The sequence below is a fragment of the Varanus komodoensis genome, unplaced genomic scaffold (assembly GCF_004798865.1).
Source record: "Varanus komodoensis strain SLA01 unplaced genomic scaffold, ASM479886v1 scaffold2, whole genome shotgun sequence".
In the NCBI taxonomy this organism is placed as follows: Eukaryota; Metazoa; Chordata; class Lepidosauria; order Squamata; family Varanidae; genus Varanus; species Varanus komodoensis.
The window spans coordinates 53079173-53097088 of NW_025335568.1; the positions used below are offsets into that span (position 1 = coordinate 53079173).

General features: G+C 42.1%; 1 protein-coding gene across 1 annotated transcript in view; it reads left to right on the top strand.

The window, feature by feature from the left end:
• PKDCC (protein kinase domain containing, cytoplasmic) overlaps positions 1 to 17916 on the top strand; it is a 52790-nt gene that overhangs the window by 1062 nt on the left and 33812 nt on the right. The window lies entirely within an intron of this gene.

A 17916-nucleotide genomic window follows, 5' to 3' on the forward strand; every position in this document is an offset into this window, starting at 1 on the left:
GGCTCGAAGAGGCTGCGAGGGCGAGATTCTTTCTCGGAGGTGTCCCGCTAGGGGGGCTGACCAGAAAGTGTCAAAAGGGTACGGCAGGCCACGTGCGAACTCGCCGGCCCGGCTTCCGAGCCGACCAGCGCGGGGACAGGTGTCGCAAGCTGCCGGGAAGCAAGTAAGTTTTCCTTAGGCTCTGATGTGCTCATTTAGAAGTGAAGGTGCTGCGGGTTCATGTGGCCGGGCGGAGCAGTCGGAGGTCTTGTTAAACTGGGCCCTAGGCACCGATCTGCTTCAAAGGCTAGCTTGACCACCGACGCTGAATGCCCCTTAGTTTCATTTGGGAGTAAACGGCAGCGTGAGGGGCCCGAAGTGCTCGCGCAACTTCCTCCCGAGGCCGTGTAAATGGGAGGATGAGGAGCCGGTTTCATGAGTTTTGTGACCCCCTCCCCGCTTTTCAGTCCCCGAATCCCGCACGCGTGGCTCTCGGGACGAGTCCCCTTGCAAGCCCCGTTGGAATCTGTCGGAAGCCTGTAAAGCCTGTACTGGCGAGTAAGTAAAACCACACTTAGTGGGGCTTGCTTCTGAGTAGACAGGCACAAGATAGTGCTGCAACTTTTGCGCCGTGTCATTGGATCGAGATGCCGGCATTCTCTCCCCTGGTAGATTTCCTGTAAGCTTCGGAATCTCTAATTCGGCAGCAGGAAGAAAGCTGGATGAATATTTGAGCGGTTTCATCGTGCTAAAGGACTTCGGATTCTCAGCACGCCACGGATCGTGCTGGAAATACTCTGTTCGAATGATTAAGAGCTCACCTCCAAATACATTCTATATAGTAGTAGAGAAGCTAGGACGAAGCATTGAGCCCCACGAATGCTGCCTTGGCTAAGAAATCTGGGTTTAGTACTATCAGAAAACCACATTTCAGCATTAGGAGGACCAAGAACTGTTCCTGATTGAATGAGTCCGTTTGGCTGTGTGTCTTCATTATGAATAGGTAACCTTTTTTTAGCAAATCGTGGTATCTTGATTGTATTCAGCCACAGTTCCTACACAGGGCACACATCATAACTGAGGTTTTACAAAGAAATTGATGTGAGATTTAAAAATTGGGGGAAAATAAACTTGTTCCATTTCTTGGCATTCTAGAAATTCTGATGCCTCCTAATGCCTCTTGTTCCTTGGTGATGCCTACAAAAATTAGCTGTTCAGGACGGGGATCTTGCTGTTATTGAGCTCTGTACACTAAAAAAAAAACCTGTGTCTTTTTGCTTATGTTTAATGGTAAGAAATCCTCATTTAGGCAAAGTTAGGAACTTTCAAAATCCTAACCCTTCCTGCATGGTTGAATTAAACCTATCCTTTATTCTGTCCCTGTAAAATCCATGGAATTTGAAAATGTGTAAGGGTGCAATTCATTTTCAGAGTCAAATTAGATCAATTATATAAGCAAATCAGTAATACAGAAAGCGATTGACATAAACAAGTATGGGAAACCATCTGTTCAAAGTAATTCTGCAATCATCATGCCACTGAAATTCATAGTCAATTACCCCTGAATGTGTAATAAAGATAATGAACTACAAACCAGCTAAGTTAATAAAGGCATAATCTTACAAAAATTTAGATAGAGAAAAGGATGACAACTCACAGCATGCCGCAGCTGAGAGCTGGTGGCCTTTTTCTGCCTAAATTTGGATAGGATGGAGCTTCCAGACTACAGTCTTGTATGGAAGAAAGCCCTGAGCTCAGTGGAACTTACTTCTGAGTAGACATGTATAGGAACATGCTGCAACAAGGGCTTTCATCATATCTGGACTTGGGCTTCCTTGATTTCAATATAAATTTATTCCTGGAATAAAATAAAGTAAAATTTTATTCCTGGAGTGTTTAAACCTGGCTGAAATCCAGAAGCTCAGAGTTTTACTTGCTTTGGAAATTGTCCTGGCCAGGAATGAAAGATCAACGCCTCATTGCTTGGATCTGGACAGAGGGAGGAGGGAGAGACAGACAGACGGGGAGTGTGGAGCGGTGGTGGCACTGTGAGAGCAATATCATAAACAGCTCCCAGAGCAACAGGAGAAGGAGGTCTCTGTTAGCAATTTTTACTCGTCCGGCGGCAAATCAAATTGGTCTTGTCAAAAGTGCAGACAAGGCAATCGATGGAGCTTGACAGCAAAGCTTCCCTGCTCACTCCCTCCAAACCTCCCTCTCTCTCTCTTTTAAAAACGACTGTCTTTCAAATGTTCTCTCTTGCTAGAAACCAACTCACAAAGTTTCCATTGTCAGCACTGTCCACAATGTCACATCCCCCCTTTCCACTTTGTGGAGGCAATCCGAAAGGCTGGGAGTAATCCACATGGAATTCCATGGGCCTTACTTCCAAATAAACATGTACAGGGGGATCTTCCCTAAGTCCTCTTTGGAACAAAACCTCCACCCACTCCCACCTACAGAAGGCATATTTTCAGGTCCTCAATCAGTTGAACATACTTAGGATTGCATTCTCTAGAGAACCTAAAAGAAAAAGGCCAAAGACCAAGGACTTTGAAATCTTCCCCCCTGCCTTGCTTTTCAGCCAAGCCCTTGCTTCAGTCCAGATTTCATCTCATCTTTTTAAAGCCACTTTAATGGCCACAGTGTACCTGTCTGTTCTGTTTGGGGGAAAGTATTTGGCTGTGCCCAACCTCTGTGAAAAGCTCAGCAGATAGCTTCTCTCTGTAGATACCTGGTTGGTCTACAGAGAAAATCTTTGTTTTTGTGTTTCTTCTGTCCTGTTCGTGACTCTTGAAAATAAGAGAAGGTGCAGTGAAATTCTGTTTGTCTTGCTGGTATGTCTTTAGAACCAGTCTTCATACTGTCTTTTCTTCTTTTGTTAATTTGTGAAGGACTCTGAATCAACAGCTCATCTAGTTACCTCCCTTTGGAACCTCTCTCTCCCACCTGGTCAATTACAACTTCATGGATTACGTGCCACTCCAATTATGGGAATATTTCATTTAAATAATCAGAACCATATTTGCTGATGGACTTTAGATTGCTTTGGCTTCCTTGCGGGCTCAGTGAAGCTAATATGAATGGGATGGTGTAGTAGAGGAAAGGTGGATGCGAAGTTAGAAAAATTACTGTCAATTTGATTTAATTCTACAAATTCTGTTGGAAGCAGTGGTGTGTGGCTGATAAAGTGCAAGTGAGCACTAAACATTTGCTAAGTCATTATGCACACAGGATCTGAGTAAAAATGAAGTTGATGAATCTAGCTAGACATGCTTGTGGTCTCAGGCATAGATCTATTGTTGCTCATAGTGCCTTTGAAATTTTTGAGAGGATGTTTGGGATACGGCCAGAATGTGGGTTTCATTTTATGTATCAATCTATTTAAGAACCTAAAATAGGACTGCGGCCTGCCTTGAGGTTGTATTGAGCTCCAGTTTTATTCTAGACACTTAAATTTGATTTCATTCTGGTCAGGAATCAAAAGCCATAGCCTGTCAGTGACTCGAGAACCCTAGAGAAGTTTTAATGTCACTCTGGAGCACCTCACTTTAAAATCTGATTGAATTCCATTAAAGTTCAAAAAAGAGAGAGAGAGAATCTTATTTAAGATGGGATAAATCTGAATTCATCCTCTTTGGAGTGATTTCAGTCTGTTCTGGATTTTTCCTGAATCAGGTTTCGTTTTATTTTAGCTTTATTTTGCCTTTCATTGGTCTCCCTTCAAGTATCTTGGATTTTGTAAGAACATAGGAAGAGCTCTGATAAATGAGACCAAAGATCCATTTGGCCATTAGCAGTTTTCTAACAGGGGTTATCAGATGATTCTGAGAAGCCCACTGGGGTGGGGGATGAAAGTAGAAACTATCCCAAGTTGTTTGTTCAACCCACTTCTGCCTGCAGAAAGTCTTGTGAACGAGAAGGTTCCATCCCGCAGCCATTTCAACTCACCTATGCATTAATATCATCTTCCAAATCTCTCCTCTGGGCCCACCATCATCTGTGATGAGGTATATGGCAGTGTGAGAGGAGACCTTCCTGGTGTTTCGCCCAGTATCTATTCAGCTTCAGTGCCAGGCAAAACCATTTTTCCCCAAGGCCTTTGAATACTTTTTATTCTCTGTTAAATTGCTTTTGTTTTGATTTTTTGTGCTGTTTTTATTTTGAGTTTGTTTTTAACATTGCATTTTGTATTTTATTTTTGCTGAATGTATTTCTTGTATAAAGCTGCTGTGGCAAAACATCTGAAGGGCAGGATTCCAAAGGACCATCTCCTTCCTGGGCCCTTCTTTGAGTGTCCCATTGAATAAAATGAGGCAAGTGCTACCAAAGCCAGGGCCATTTCAGTAGTGTCAACCAGGTTGTGGAATGACCTTCCCATTGCCAGGTACCTACACTGTGATTTTTTAGTACCAGCTGAACAACTTTTTCAAAAGCATCTAGTTCTTCTGACTTAAAAGTCACATTATTGTACCTTAAAATCTTTGAACTGCTGCTAGCTTTTACTGTAGTGTTCACTTTGGTTTTATTCTGTCTTAGACCTAAGGTTTTAAGATTACATTTTCCTCTGTTGTGTTTGATGCGTTTATGTTTTGTTTTGTGAATCGTATAGAGAGCTTTGATTATTGGGCTGTACAGAACTGTAATAAATACACTATTTAAATAGAAAGGAAGAAAGTAAGAATTTTCATGCAGAAAATGCAGAATTTTGTGAAATTTTGATAAGGCCTAATAAAGGTTTTGCCAAACCATAGACTGGATTTTTTCATAGACCAGAGTGATTGTCTTGGTTTTTTAAAACCAGAGGTCTGTTCTAGACTCTTAATTCTTTTCATCCTGTGCTCCCTGAAGTTAATCATGGCAGAAGTAGTTTCTTTCTTGGCGACTAGCAATATGTGTCACTTCACTGATCTCTTTATATACATTGCTGGAAGTGGCCCTCCATCTCCCCTCATCCCCTGCCCCTCCAAGGCTCTCTGACTTCTGATTTAATTTTGACAGGACGGACAGATTTTCTAAATAAACCCAACCTGTTTAGGTGAATTTCCTAAAGCAAAGCTCTGTGTCCAGGGAAAGTGTAGGGAGCTTTCAAGAACAGAAGCTCATTTTCCTGTTGCTGCTTCCCTGAGTGCGGAAATACGCTGGAGACCACCCATTCTCCCGCTCTTCTTTCCAGCTCAGCGGCACATCCATCTGCGATGAGTGACGGGCTGCCAAAGCATTAGTGAATTAGCCTATTTATCCACAAATAGTCCCTTTTTCTGAAGCAACCTATAAACTTCAGTCAGAAATCAGCATTTGCAGCTCAGAGTCTCCAAGTACATACAGGACCGCTGGCTGCGACCGATTCTCCCTGTAATTCCTTTTAAGCGGTATCTGCCCTGCATATTCTGTGCACAAGTCTTAAAATCCAAGCAGCATCTTTCCCTGAGTATTAAAAAATTCTAATGATAAACTAAACAAGTTATAATGTTATTTCCTTTCTCCATCTTTTACCCTTTTTGGATCCATTAGAAAGCTGTTCCCATTTCTGGATGGGGTCAGGCCTTGTTATAGGATTTGTGCTTCCAAAACTTCTGCTGGGCTTGATCATGGCAGCATGCTTTTCATGAGTCTGTCCTGAAAAAGGGCTTGATCACTTCAGCTAGTGCAGAAAACATCACAGCACCTTCTGGTAGGTACTAGAAGGCTTGGCCATATTCACCCAGTTTGCTTCTGGGTCCTGTTTAAGGTGTCCCTTTGAATGTTTTGAGCCTTGCCTGGTATGGGACACTCCTATCATACCTCTTCCCATATGAGTCAACTCACCTGTTTGGTCCATCAGTAGGTTTGATCATCGGTGCCATTTTTATTTGCAGTAAGTAAGAGCAGTGACATTTCAAAGTAGGCACTGAAAAGCTGCAAAACCTTTCTGCCAGAAGGAATTAGACCAGCTACATCTTTGCTTTTGTTCCTTTAGGGCTACAAGACTTATTTATTTATTTATTGGATTCCTATCTCACATTTTTCCTACAAGGAACACAAAGCGGTGCACATCATTCTCTGATGCTCTCAGTTTCTAATGCTCTCAATCTTATCCCTACAATAAAAATCTATTTCAACAACAACCTTGTGAGGTAGGTTGGGCTGAGAGTCTGACTGGACCAAAATCACCCAGTTGGCCGTGTGGCTGAACAGGGACTAGAACCCAGTTCACTAGTCCTGTGCTATACCCCCCTCTCCCAGCTATTTCTTTAGCTTTTGGATGAAGGCTTTCTCTGATTCTTTGGTCTGATTATTTGGACTTATTGATATGATGTTTGTTTGCAGCTTCTTGTATCAGTTGCAGCTTCTTGCTGGTTGTAAGATTTCGGCATGTTGTTACATGCATGGCTCTTTGTGCAGGTAAACAGGGTATATGCTTGAGTTAATTTAAGAAGGATCAGTTTTGTCCTAACATCCTGTAGTTACTATCTCATACTTACCACAACAGTAGGAAAAGAATGGCAGAACTGTGGACATTTCTGACTCAAGCATAGCCTGGCTCTATTTTCACTGAAAATGTGTTTTACCCATGTGCCAATGCCTTCGCTTCAAGAAAACTGTAGGCTAGAGAAATGTGTGCATTGGTATGCTCCCGGTATACAAGGCAGGATGGATGCAAGGACAGGGATGTTACGAATTTAACATCAAATGGGATGGCCAACCACAAGCAGTCCTAAGCAGGTAAGTGCTTCATCCATTTTCTGCAACTCAGATAACGTAGGAAGGCATGTGAGGCATCCACCATGTTGAAGCTAAGCAGGGCTTGGGCTGGCCTGAGCTTGGGAGACCACCTGGAACCTTCATGGAGCCACCTTGAGTTCCACAGTAGGCGAAAGGTGGGATGTATATATAGTAAGTCAGGTCTGACTAGGTGACCTTATGTGAAACAGCAGGATGGTTAATCTTCTGGGGTGGTACCACTCACTCACTTTGTGGGATTGCTGCAGGGATTCCTGAGATAATGTACATTAAACATTCTAAACACTTTAAGAGGTTATATACGAAGTCTATTATTTATTCAGATCTGTGTAGGTGATTTGACTGTGGGCACGGAACCAGGTTTCGCACCTTCTTGAGAATATGAGATATAATTGTGCAATCACACAGAACGAGCAAGTGATAGTTGTTTGATCAAGGCCAAGGAAGTCAGTCTGAGTTTCCATAGGTGCCTTTAGTCATGCATTAGCTTGCGGTCGGATGTTGGAAAAGCTATTCTGACTTCTGTCTTGCTCTCTCTGTTTCCTTAAATGGGAAAACTTAGACAAATATTCAGAAACTTCTAGTGGAATAAAAATGCAGGTTCCTCCATCAGCAGCTGGCACAGAAGAGTTTCTAATTTAGAAATAGGTAAGGAAGTTACTAATATTGTAGTAGCTGCTTCTGGGAAAGAAGAAAAACAGGAAAAATGGTGTTGCGTGAGCAAGATTAAATTGCATCTGAACCTCTCCTTCTGTAAAGTTCTGTAACAAATGCAGACGAACAGCCCAAGCAAGCCGCATTAGTAGGGTTTAAACTAGTGCACAGTGCCATCCTAGCCACGATTACTCAGAAGTAAGTCCCACTACTTTCTGTGTTTAGGATTACAGATAGTGACTACAATCCTAAGCACATTTGCTAGGAAGTTCCATTGCACTCAGCTGAGCCTACTTTTGAGTAACCATGCTTGGGTTCCCAGTGGGTCTTGCTGAAGGAAAAAGGTCCAGCTTCTGTTTAATATTTAAGTCTCATTTACGTATGCGCCCTGCAGTTAGGGCTGCTGGTAAGCACACAGCAGGCTGTTCTACGTGGCAAGTTGGTCAAATTGAATTGATGGTAGATTCTGCTGTTGTTCTGTATTTTACTTTATTTTGGAATGGTTGAATCAAAAGCAAGTGTGGGTAGATTTGTCTCATGGGCATTACCCACCTGGAGTTGCTGGCATAGATTTATAGGTGCCAGGTTTAGACTATTCTCCTTGTCCTCTGGGGTTCATCATAGTTTTGAAAATACTCCTAGTTCTGCTGTCGTTGCAGAAAAGAAACGATCATTTGTTAACTTCCTTTGAAAGGATGGGCTAAATATTGTAAACAATTTCTTTCATTTATTGACTTAATTTTTAAAATTAAAAGTATCTCCTGCCCTCTGGCTAGGTTCAGACAACAGGAGAAGAATCCGCTGGCGTAAAAGCACCATGGTTTATTGTGCTGTGTGAACACAATATATTTCCTTGTTCCTACTTCATAGCACTCACACTGTCCTGACAGCAGAAGCCTAGGGATCTCTTGAAGGGCATTGTTGGCATCCTGACACCATTTTAATTCATTACAGCAATGAGATGTCTTATAAACAAGCTCCCTAGGTGTTGTGCAAAATCGATTAAAGCATAACGGTAGCACTATTAAAAATCCAACAGCGAATCTCCAAAAATCCAGTACTTCATCAAAATATAAATATCCAGTACCAACATAGTAAGTGTTGCTTTCCAATCACTGGGAATAGGCAGAATAGAAATAAATGTAATAAATAAATAGTGAGATAAAAATACACACTGCAGGAACTCAAAATAGCCAGCAAGCTTAGCAGCTAAGATCATGGTACTATGAAAGGCCTGGAAGAACAGAGAAGTCTTAGCCAGGCACCAGGAGAACAGCAGTGGAAGTGGCCAGGCGAGCTTCCCTAGGAAGAGTATTTCTAAATGTGGTACCTCCATTAAAAAGTCCATAAGGGGCACATAAAGGTAAAGGTTTCCCCTTGACATTAAGTCCAGTCATGCCTGACTCTCGGGGGCGGTGCTCATCTCCGTTTCCTAGCCGAGGGAGCCAGCGTTTGTCCGGAGACAGTCTCCGTGGCCATGTGGCCGGCATGACTGAACACCGAAGTGCACAGAACGCTGTTACCTGCCCACCGAAGTGGAACCTTTTTATCTACTTGCATTTGCAGGCTTTCCAACTGCAAGGCTGGCAGGAGCTGGGACGGAGCAATGGGAACTCACCCCCTTGTGTAGATTCGAACAGGCGACCTTTCGATCAACCAGCTGAGCAGCACAGCAGTTTAAACCTCTTTTATCTCCAAACTGGCAAGGAACTCATCTCAATTCAGAGTGAAGTTATGAATGTGTAATTTGAAGGTAAAAGGAGAGAAGAAAGGCTATGGTTCAGGGGCCAGTCTCATGCTTTACCGCCAGAGTACCTCAGGTTATCCCACAGTATTTTCTGTAAAAAATAATTTCAGGAAGCATGGCTGGGAAAGGAGAGATGCTAAGCCTATGGAGAGACATTGCCAGCAAGAGATAGCATGCTGCAGAATGGGAAAGAATCACATTAGTGATGGATCCAGTCTAATTCTGGGCCGTTCCATTTCACACTGCAGGTGGTAAACCAAATACTTCCACGCTTCCCCATCCAATACTCCCCTAAACAAGCATATTCAAACAGCTTGTCAAGAGGCGAGTTCTACTATAATCTAATTTTCTATTAGAGTGTTTTACGTGAGGGAGTATGGAAACATCCAACCACCCCTCCCTCCTTTTCACCCTGTGCAGTTTTACATGGCACAGCACACCCATCTGTTTCAGATCTAAACAGGGACTTGGTGTGGCAAGCCTATAAATACTTTAAGTAGGCAAAGGCCTGTGCATCTCAGCCCAAGGAAGAGCACCTTGTATCAACAGGCTGGTGCTCCCTGTTAAGTATCACAACATTATTTTAAATCCAAGAACTGCATTTGACGCGCTGATTCTCCCTTGCTGACTGCCTACCCTTAGGAGATACGCCATCCTGGACATTTTCAAACTGAGTATGTTCACGAGCCTTTCTTTAAGTGGAAGTGGGTCTTCCCTTGGGCACAGATTTGACCCCAAAGACAGGCATTTTCCCTTGTAAATCCCTTCCAGCTGACAGCTTGAAGTGTGGCCTATAAGATAACGATGTGTTCTTTTCCCTTCCCTATTCTTATCCTGTCTCTTGTCACAAGCAGCTTAGATTGTGTTTGTATTTTTAAATTGCATCCTTTCCAAAAGTTTTTTGAACCGTTCATCATAATGAATGCTCAGCGGGTAAAAAGCTTACACTAAGTTTCATAATTGACCCTAATTTATCAGGGCAAATGGCTGTTACGGGATTTTAAAAAAAAGATTCAAGTAGTTGTCTTTGTTTGGTCACTGTGAGTTCTTATTCTTTGCCCTCGAAAAAGAATTGGGTAAACAGTGTGTTAGATGCCAGATGGAAATGACAACGGCATCAGGGGGAGGGCAGCCCATAATAAAAACATTGCACTCGGTAAATATGCACTAAATAATTTGCTTCACATCCAGGTTTTAGATTGACTGCTAAATGCTGTGGGAATCAGTTCTTATTTTTTAAGGTAATGGTGATGGCTCATTAATGTTCTAAAAATAAAGCTTGGTGTTTCTGTGCATGGTTTTGTAAAGCATTTGGCAAGATATAAATAGAATGAATAGATACACAAACTTTCAGAATAACTGTTTTATTTATAAGCACCAGATTTTAATTGATCAATGTAGATTTCTTTAGCTGGATGATAAGGTTGTAAAAGTAGAACCTTATATATGTTTTGTAATAAAAGATCTATAGCTCTCAGCATGTCCCAACCAGACATATTAAGGATTATGCCTTAATATGTACACAGAGGAGTTTTTAAAGGGAGCCTTCTCAAAGATCCCACAATTATCTGTGCCACATGTTTTGCATCCTTCTTGGAGAGCCCAGAGGTACCAAATCAGGCAAACAAGTCCTGGACATATCAGGAGAAATACCCAAAAAGAGAGGAAGGGACATTTTTCAGGGGAAGAGTTTAGCTACTGACAGCCTCTCTTGCTGATGGCCTACAGAAGGCTTCTGTTTAAGAAAAGACAGGGAGCTGTCTTTCCCTTAGTGTGACAACTGTGTGGATGTCTTTGCCTTGTCGGCCATTGCAAGTTGTGAATTTCACATCCCCCGCCTGCCCTCCCTCCCATATCCAATGGGCTGTTTTTGTGGCCACCATTGAGATGGGCAGGTGCAGATCAAAATGGAAAAGTAGCTTGGTCTGGAATGCAGAGAAGTGGTGGAGAGCTGCTCATTAAAGTTGATTCAATAATGAGAGGCATTTGAGAAAGGGAGGGATCTGGGTCACTGATTTATTGTATCTGAAGATTTAGCAGCCCTGCTAATTGCTTTGCAGTCGCTCCCTGCCAAATGCAGTCGCTGATGGCCTGTCCACTTCTTTATACCATGCTGCAGTGTTGTCGCTTTCGTTTTGGAGGTGGGTGTATGTGTGTGTGTGATCACCGACTTTGCATTTTGATCCAGCTGTGGAGACAAAAAGGCATATTGGTCGATTGTCTTTCCCACCCCCCTACACACACCAGTCTGGGGAAGAAGACAGAAATCCTTTCCCTGGTAACTGCAGTAGCTTAGCTGTTAATTTCAAACAATGGTTCTGATTGTAGAGAGACAATGGTGATGTTTGATTTACTGTAATGAAACATAATTATAAGCCTTGTGTGTCGGCACAAAGGCTCAGCCGCTCATAAATAGCTCATCTTAAGTGATTGTTCTCATGTTGTTGGAGCCAACTGGAAGGAAAGACACAATTGAAACTGACAAGGGACTTGAAAAAGTGGTATATATCTGATAGAGTAGTACTCACCTGGTGGATCTCTCTCCATGGGGGATCTGCCCAGCCTTTTTGCTTCTGACTTCCCATCAGCCAGAGAGGATTTTACCAGAGGAGTCTCCCCTGAGCAGCTTCTGGTCATCCATTCCTTGGATTTGATAACTGCACTGGCAAGATGGATGCAGTACGTCTGACATTTTGCTGTTTTCATTGAAACAATGATTTTTAAGCTGTAGTTATTTCAGTCTGTATTTTTTCTTTCCTTAGAGCAGTATTTTGTGTGGCAAGCCGCCTTGGGTATAATCTGGCAGAAAAAGAGCTCATAATTAAGAGAAATGTCTGCCTTTCTAATCTAGCCACACCGGCCACTACTAATCTAGCCACAGTGAAACACTTTTAAAAGGTTGCAACCCTTTTTCATATTCAGGAATTGGAATAATTAAACACAATTGGACAATTTCTGAGTAAGCATGAATACAATTGCAGTGTTAGTTCCACTGATTTCATTCAGAGCCATTTAAACACATGCTTAGTGTTTAAGCTGAAATCAAAAGCACTCAAACGTTTTAGCAGTAGTTGGATCCTGCTCAGTATGATTTACACATACAAGAAGGCCCATAATAACCTCATTCTCTAATTCTCTCTCAAATGGTTTACTGTGCTCATAGCCATACTTCATCACATGTATGGCAGAGAGTGAAAAGGTACTGCATGGATAGGAAACAGTTTTGGAAGACTGAAATCGGGGAGACCGGCGCAGTAATTCTGGACACCCTTGCCTGGGAATTACCCCCTTGAACCAGGCAGAACTTGCTCACTGAGAAAACATGGTTGGATTGTACTGCTAAGCAGCCATTCGGTGCTTGGGGTTGATTGTATACCAGAACTAGCTTTAATTGCATTCTCCTTCCTTCCTTCCCTTCCACATGCTCTGTGTTACTGGAGCCACCAAAGTATTAACATAGAATGCTAACATACATGAAAAACAATGTACTTAGCAAAGAGGTGGGTGAGGTGCTCAGGTGTCAGGCAGCTGGTTAGAGTCATACACACTTGGACAAAACTGATTTTCTGGATTGATTTCAGTTGAGGCTTAGGGTTGGGTTTTGCAAGGAAGATAGAATAGGGAGTGTTAACTTAGTTGGCATTCTTGGACCTCTCCATGGCCTTTCATACCATTGACCATTGTATCCCTTTGGACACACTTAAGACTTAAGTGGTTCGGCTCATGGCGGATGGCTACCAGACAGCAGTGCTGGGTTTTCTGTTCAAACTTGTTGCACTTATATTTCACTCACCAGCTTCTGTCTTAAACAATATAGGAGATAACGCCTGCATGAATCCAATGATGGAGGTCGTCCAGAGATTTAGAATTGACTGGAACAGGATATTGTTCCCAGTATGCCAGGATTGTATCCTCTCCACTGTCTCCATGTTCATTCCTATTCCAAATCCTGGCTTTCTTTTTTAAAGCCTTTCTTGGCTTGGGGCCACAATATCAGAAGGAGTGTCTTTTCCTCTGTATTTCTGCTTGAGCCTCTCAGCTAGACCCAGCATCCCTCTAGGTTCTTGGATGTGGGGTATGGGGGTTGCCTCATGATAAAGAGACTTCTTGGCATCAGCTCCCAGCTGCAGAATTTTATTGATTGATTTATAAATAAAAGGTATATGATCCCTAGAGAGGTCTTTTGAGCGTATGCTTTCAAGTTATTTTTTGTGGTTATGCATAGACCTTTCTATAAGCCTTCTAACCTTGGGTATTTTTTATTGTGCTGGTATATTGGTTTTAACTCTGCAGATTTTGTTTTAGATCTCTGCATTGTTTAATGCTTGCTATGATTTTAGCCTCTGCTATGTTTTCATTTGATTGTTTAATTGTGCAGATTGTTTTTGAACTTTTGAACAGTTTTTATGATATCCTGTATGTTAACCTGAGAACAATTGCTACAGGGTGACTAATATGTTGAATGAAAGTATGGCTAAGTAAACCTCCTAAAACTGCCATTGTGTAGCACTTGGGAGTTCTGTTCAACTTGAATTTACTTCTGAGTAAACATAAATAAGATTGCAGCCTACTAGCCCAAGGCAAAACACATTTGCTGGGAAGTAAGCAGAACCCAGTGGCTTTACTTCTGAGTAAACATCTTTAGGATTCTAGGATTTTTTCTTAATTTAAATACGAGTTCATAAGTCATATGCAGAGAACTCTTTTGTAGGCGTGCGTACGTGTGTGCATAAAAGATGGTGAACCGAGGATAAACCACTAACTTCATTTGTGTGTTTAAAAAACATTGATAGTACAAACATTTATTTTATTGGGCACTTGATAAATAAATATTGGCATAAAACAGTATTTTAAAATTCTACTACAATGATAAAGGATTTATTTATGATTGTAACATAGCTTGTACCTTTATATGAATATATTCATGTTGTTATGCCAAGCCATAGAGCCTGATTGGGACAACATTATAAACATACCAAACTAGACTTTGGCTTGGTTTGTTTGTTTTTTTTTTTAATTTGGTATTTTCTTGGGTTAAATACTGTAGATCAGAATTTGAGCTTTTAGTGCAAGTTCAATAATCACATCACTGAGACTACTCTAGAGGTAAATCCACGGATGTAGTGAATTGGTAATGTACTGGAATGACTGGTTTTGCATCATCCTATCTGCTCTCGATATAGCAAGACTAAGACTGTGAGAATGGGTGAGAATAACAGCCAAACTACATGTTAAGCTAAAGGCAAAGCCTGAAATTACATCTCTTTTTACTTACGCTGCTGCACAGGAGTTGAAGTTTAGTGTTTCTCCCATTGTTGCTGATAATCTGCACCCATGTGTTATAGGACATTGAACAGAAATTTCTACTGGCAGCAAAGGGGACCTCCCGTTCCCCACCAAAGCCCTAATCCATGTGTGGAATGGGGAATTACTGGTAAAATCATGATTTGGAGTTCTCTCTTTCATTGGGAGAGTATTAAATCTCCTTTCCCAATGAAAACAGATTTCTCTTCAATTGTGGGAAGAAAAGGAAGAAAAAATATAGCTTTTAGCAACAGCTTTAACTCTATCTGTAGTTTGGCTATGAGGCATTAGTCCTATAAAGATGGAGAAGTATATGTTGTTCACATGAGAGAAACTTATTGAATATATGTAGGATCACATACTTCTATTGAATTAATGGAGCTTAGCTACTTTGGGCAACTAAGCACATGTAGAAATGCGTTATAATTATACAAATCAGGGTTGCAGTATCAATGAATAAACAAATGCTTTGTCAGTGTGACTGATTAGCATATTTAGCTGTTAGTGTACTTTTGCAATACAGAATAGCACAGCCAGTGCTAAAGATGGGTTTTAATTTGAACCATAAGCAGTGGCTTTTTTGAATGGAATAGAATGCATTTGTGCATTCTGTGCACTTCACCTTCCTCTTTCCTTTATGTGGTGATTTCCTTCCTAATTTGCAGTAGTCATCCTTTAAGTTGATATCTGATAGAGGCCAATTCAACCTAAAAACGGCTACACTAAAAAACCATCAGTAGAGCATTTTAGTTTCCCAGGATACTTCCCTGCCCTGCAGAATGTTGCTGTGCTTCGGCAAAGGAACATTAAAAGAAGACTTCATGAAAATGCTAATTAGAACTTTTCGAGAATTCTTCTATCAACTAGGGTGTGAATAGACCATCATTTCCTGTTCCCACTACAGTGTTAATTAAGTTAGCAACACTGGGATGATTGTATTAGCAGCAGTCACTCAAACTGCTGTTATTAATGTTTGCTGTGTTTAGTTTGCAAATATATAGACACCTTTTTATTTTACATTTCATTGCATTTGGATTATTGGTTGCCTTCACAGGATCACTGCAGAAGGAAGTGACAGTGGCTTGTGCTCCCTGCTTTTGCATGTGTTGGGCAGAGACAACAGTGGTGGACAACCTACAAATTTTCTAAATAAATAAATAACTTTCTCCCACAATTTGCCTAATTATGCTAGTGGGATACCATGTTGCCTGAGCCCATCAATGTATCCTGTGTGTGTGTGTGGCTTCCAAACCAATCCAGCGCTATTTCGAAGCCATCACTCTTCCGGGTTTGGGAAAAATGGCAGCCCACGCACCTCAAGCTTCATTAGGTGAATTGCATGGCATGCAATTTTAACATGCAGGGTGGGAAAAGAACCATGGCACCCTTGCTTCCTCTGTGATCATGTGAAGCTGGAGATAGGTCCTAATTTTGTCTGTCCATCAGCCCCTTTGAAGGAGCTCCCCAGAACTACAAGTGTCAGAGTTCCCTAGGGACCAAGGATGACTTAAAGCATGTTATCTCTCATGTTGTATGCCCTGAAATCTATTTGTTTATTTCACTTTTATACCACCCAATAGCTGAGATTCTCTGGGCAGTTGACCTGTTCATAGGTTTGCTATCCCAAGAGGTTTAACAGGTGGAGAAGGAGAGAGACAGAGCCTCATGCTCCTCTGAGGAAAGAATGGGGAGGGGGAGAATCATATTGCACCTCTTTGGAGGAATGGTGGTGTAGAAATGTAGAACTGAAATATTTTTAACGTGTGTCACCTTAAGCAGTATATATCTCTATAGAGGAAAAGTGGGATATAAATGCAACACTAAACAAAAAAGTAAGAATGTCCATTTCCAGCTCACCTCCTTCTGGGGGTATAGAACTGGAATAGGTAGGGGGCTGCCAATAAATTTGTACCCAAGTACAAATAAGTACCCCAGTAAGAAATCCACCAAGTGCAGAGGAGAGAAAAAGGGAGGAAAGGAGCACAGAATGTCCTGCCAAACACATTTCCAGTTAAAACATGAAACATGGCCTCGTGGGCGACTTGGATGCAGTTCTTGCAGAGAAAATCAGCACTGCTTTGTCTTCCAGACCACCAATTCAGGAGTGGTGCAGCTGGGATATACAACAAGTCTGTTTTGGTTTTCCTTGGAAGTAATGAATCATAGTCCCCCCGAGGAACACTCTTAATGCATAATGGTGTTGGGCAAGAAATGGACTTCCAGGCCACGTTTGAGGCTCCTCACTTTTCATCCTGCATCTGGTGCTTTCCCTTCTATGGCTGAGCAAGTGCAAGGAGGTGGGCTTAGCCTGGGAGTACCTTTTGTCTTTGTAATCCCTGTGTGATGTCACAGAGGGAGTGTTCTGAGGCGGGAACATCTCAGCCTGGCTCCATCAAGAATCTGAGTGGCCTTGTGGAAATTGCTACCTCCCTCTTAATCACACAGGGTTGGACTGAGGATTAAGTGCCATGTGCTGTACTTGCAACAAAGTTTTTATTTTATTCATTTATTTTTAGACTTATTTTCTGCTAATTGGCCCGAGGGCCTTCTAAGCAGATCACAATAACAGAAAATCAGATCACAATAATAGAAAATCACAATAATAGAAAATCAGGACAAAGATAATAAAAAACAATATGATCACACTGACCAACATGTGCTTAAGTTGGTCAGTTTGCTGTTGCATTGTAATGTTTTGCACTGACTCAGGATAGCCCTGCCACAGCTTTCTGGCTAGGGGTTCAGACGTCTTGCTAGATACTTAAGATGATGAGTGTATATGCACCAAACTGACTCTTGATGGAGGGTGGAGAGGTCAACGCAGTGCCATCTTCTGGCGATTCACTGGAGGTGGCCATCTGCTGCTCCCTCCTCCTTAGCCCAGGGGAATGGGGGGGAAGTGGGGGAGACAGGAGGTGGGCTGACGGAGCAGACAGATGCGGCTTGGCGAGGAAAGATGAATTACACAAAGTGCTTCTTTATTGCAAGAACGCTTCCCCAAAGGCCCAGATGTTATCCTGAGCTTTTAAGAGTGAAGAAAGGATCTGTTAGCAAGAATGCTGCTGCTGCTGGAAGCCTGGAGCTGATACAATTGTAAACCAGCCATAACTGTCCATGTCAGCATCCGATGAGCCTCACGTCTGTGCTCTAAAGTGGCTGAACACCATTTCTGCTTAGTGAAAACCATGGGGTGGCTGTAGAAGATTTGACTCGTGTCGCTGTTATCAGAGAAGATATTTCCCCGCTCTTGCACAAAACAAAATATACATGGCAGAGTTGGTAAAAGGCCCCGTTCTTCTTGTGCTCTTTTGGAGCATAACTGCCTAAACATAATCTGGGCTAATTTGTTGTGTGTCATGCAGATGGCTCCCAAGGGCCCCAATCTCAGTTGCTGCTTCTTTAATGGGAGCGGATGATTTGCAAGCTCTCCGGCTTGCCTTCAGAAGCCTTGCCACAAAGGCCAGTTGTGGGACCAGTTGCTACTCATCTCACTAGCAAAATGACTGCAG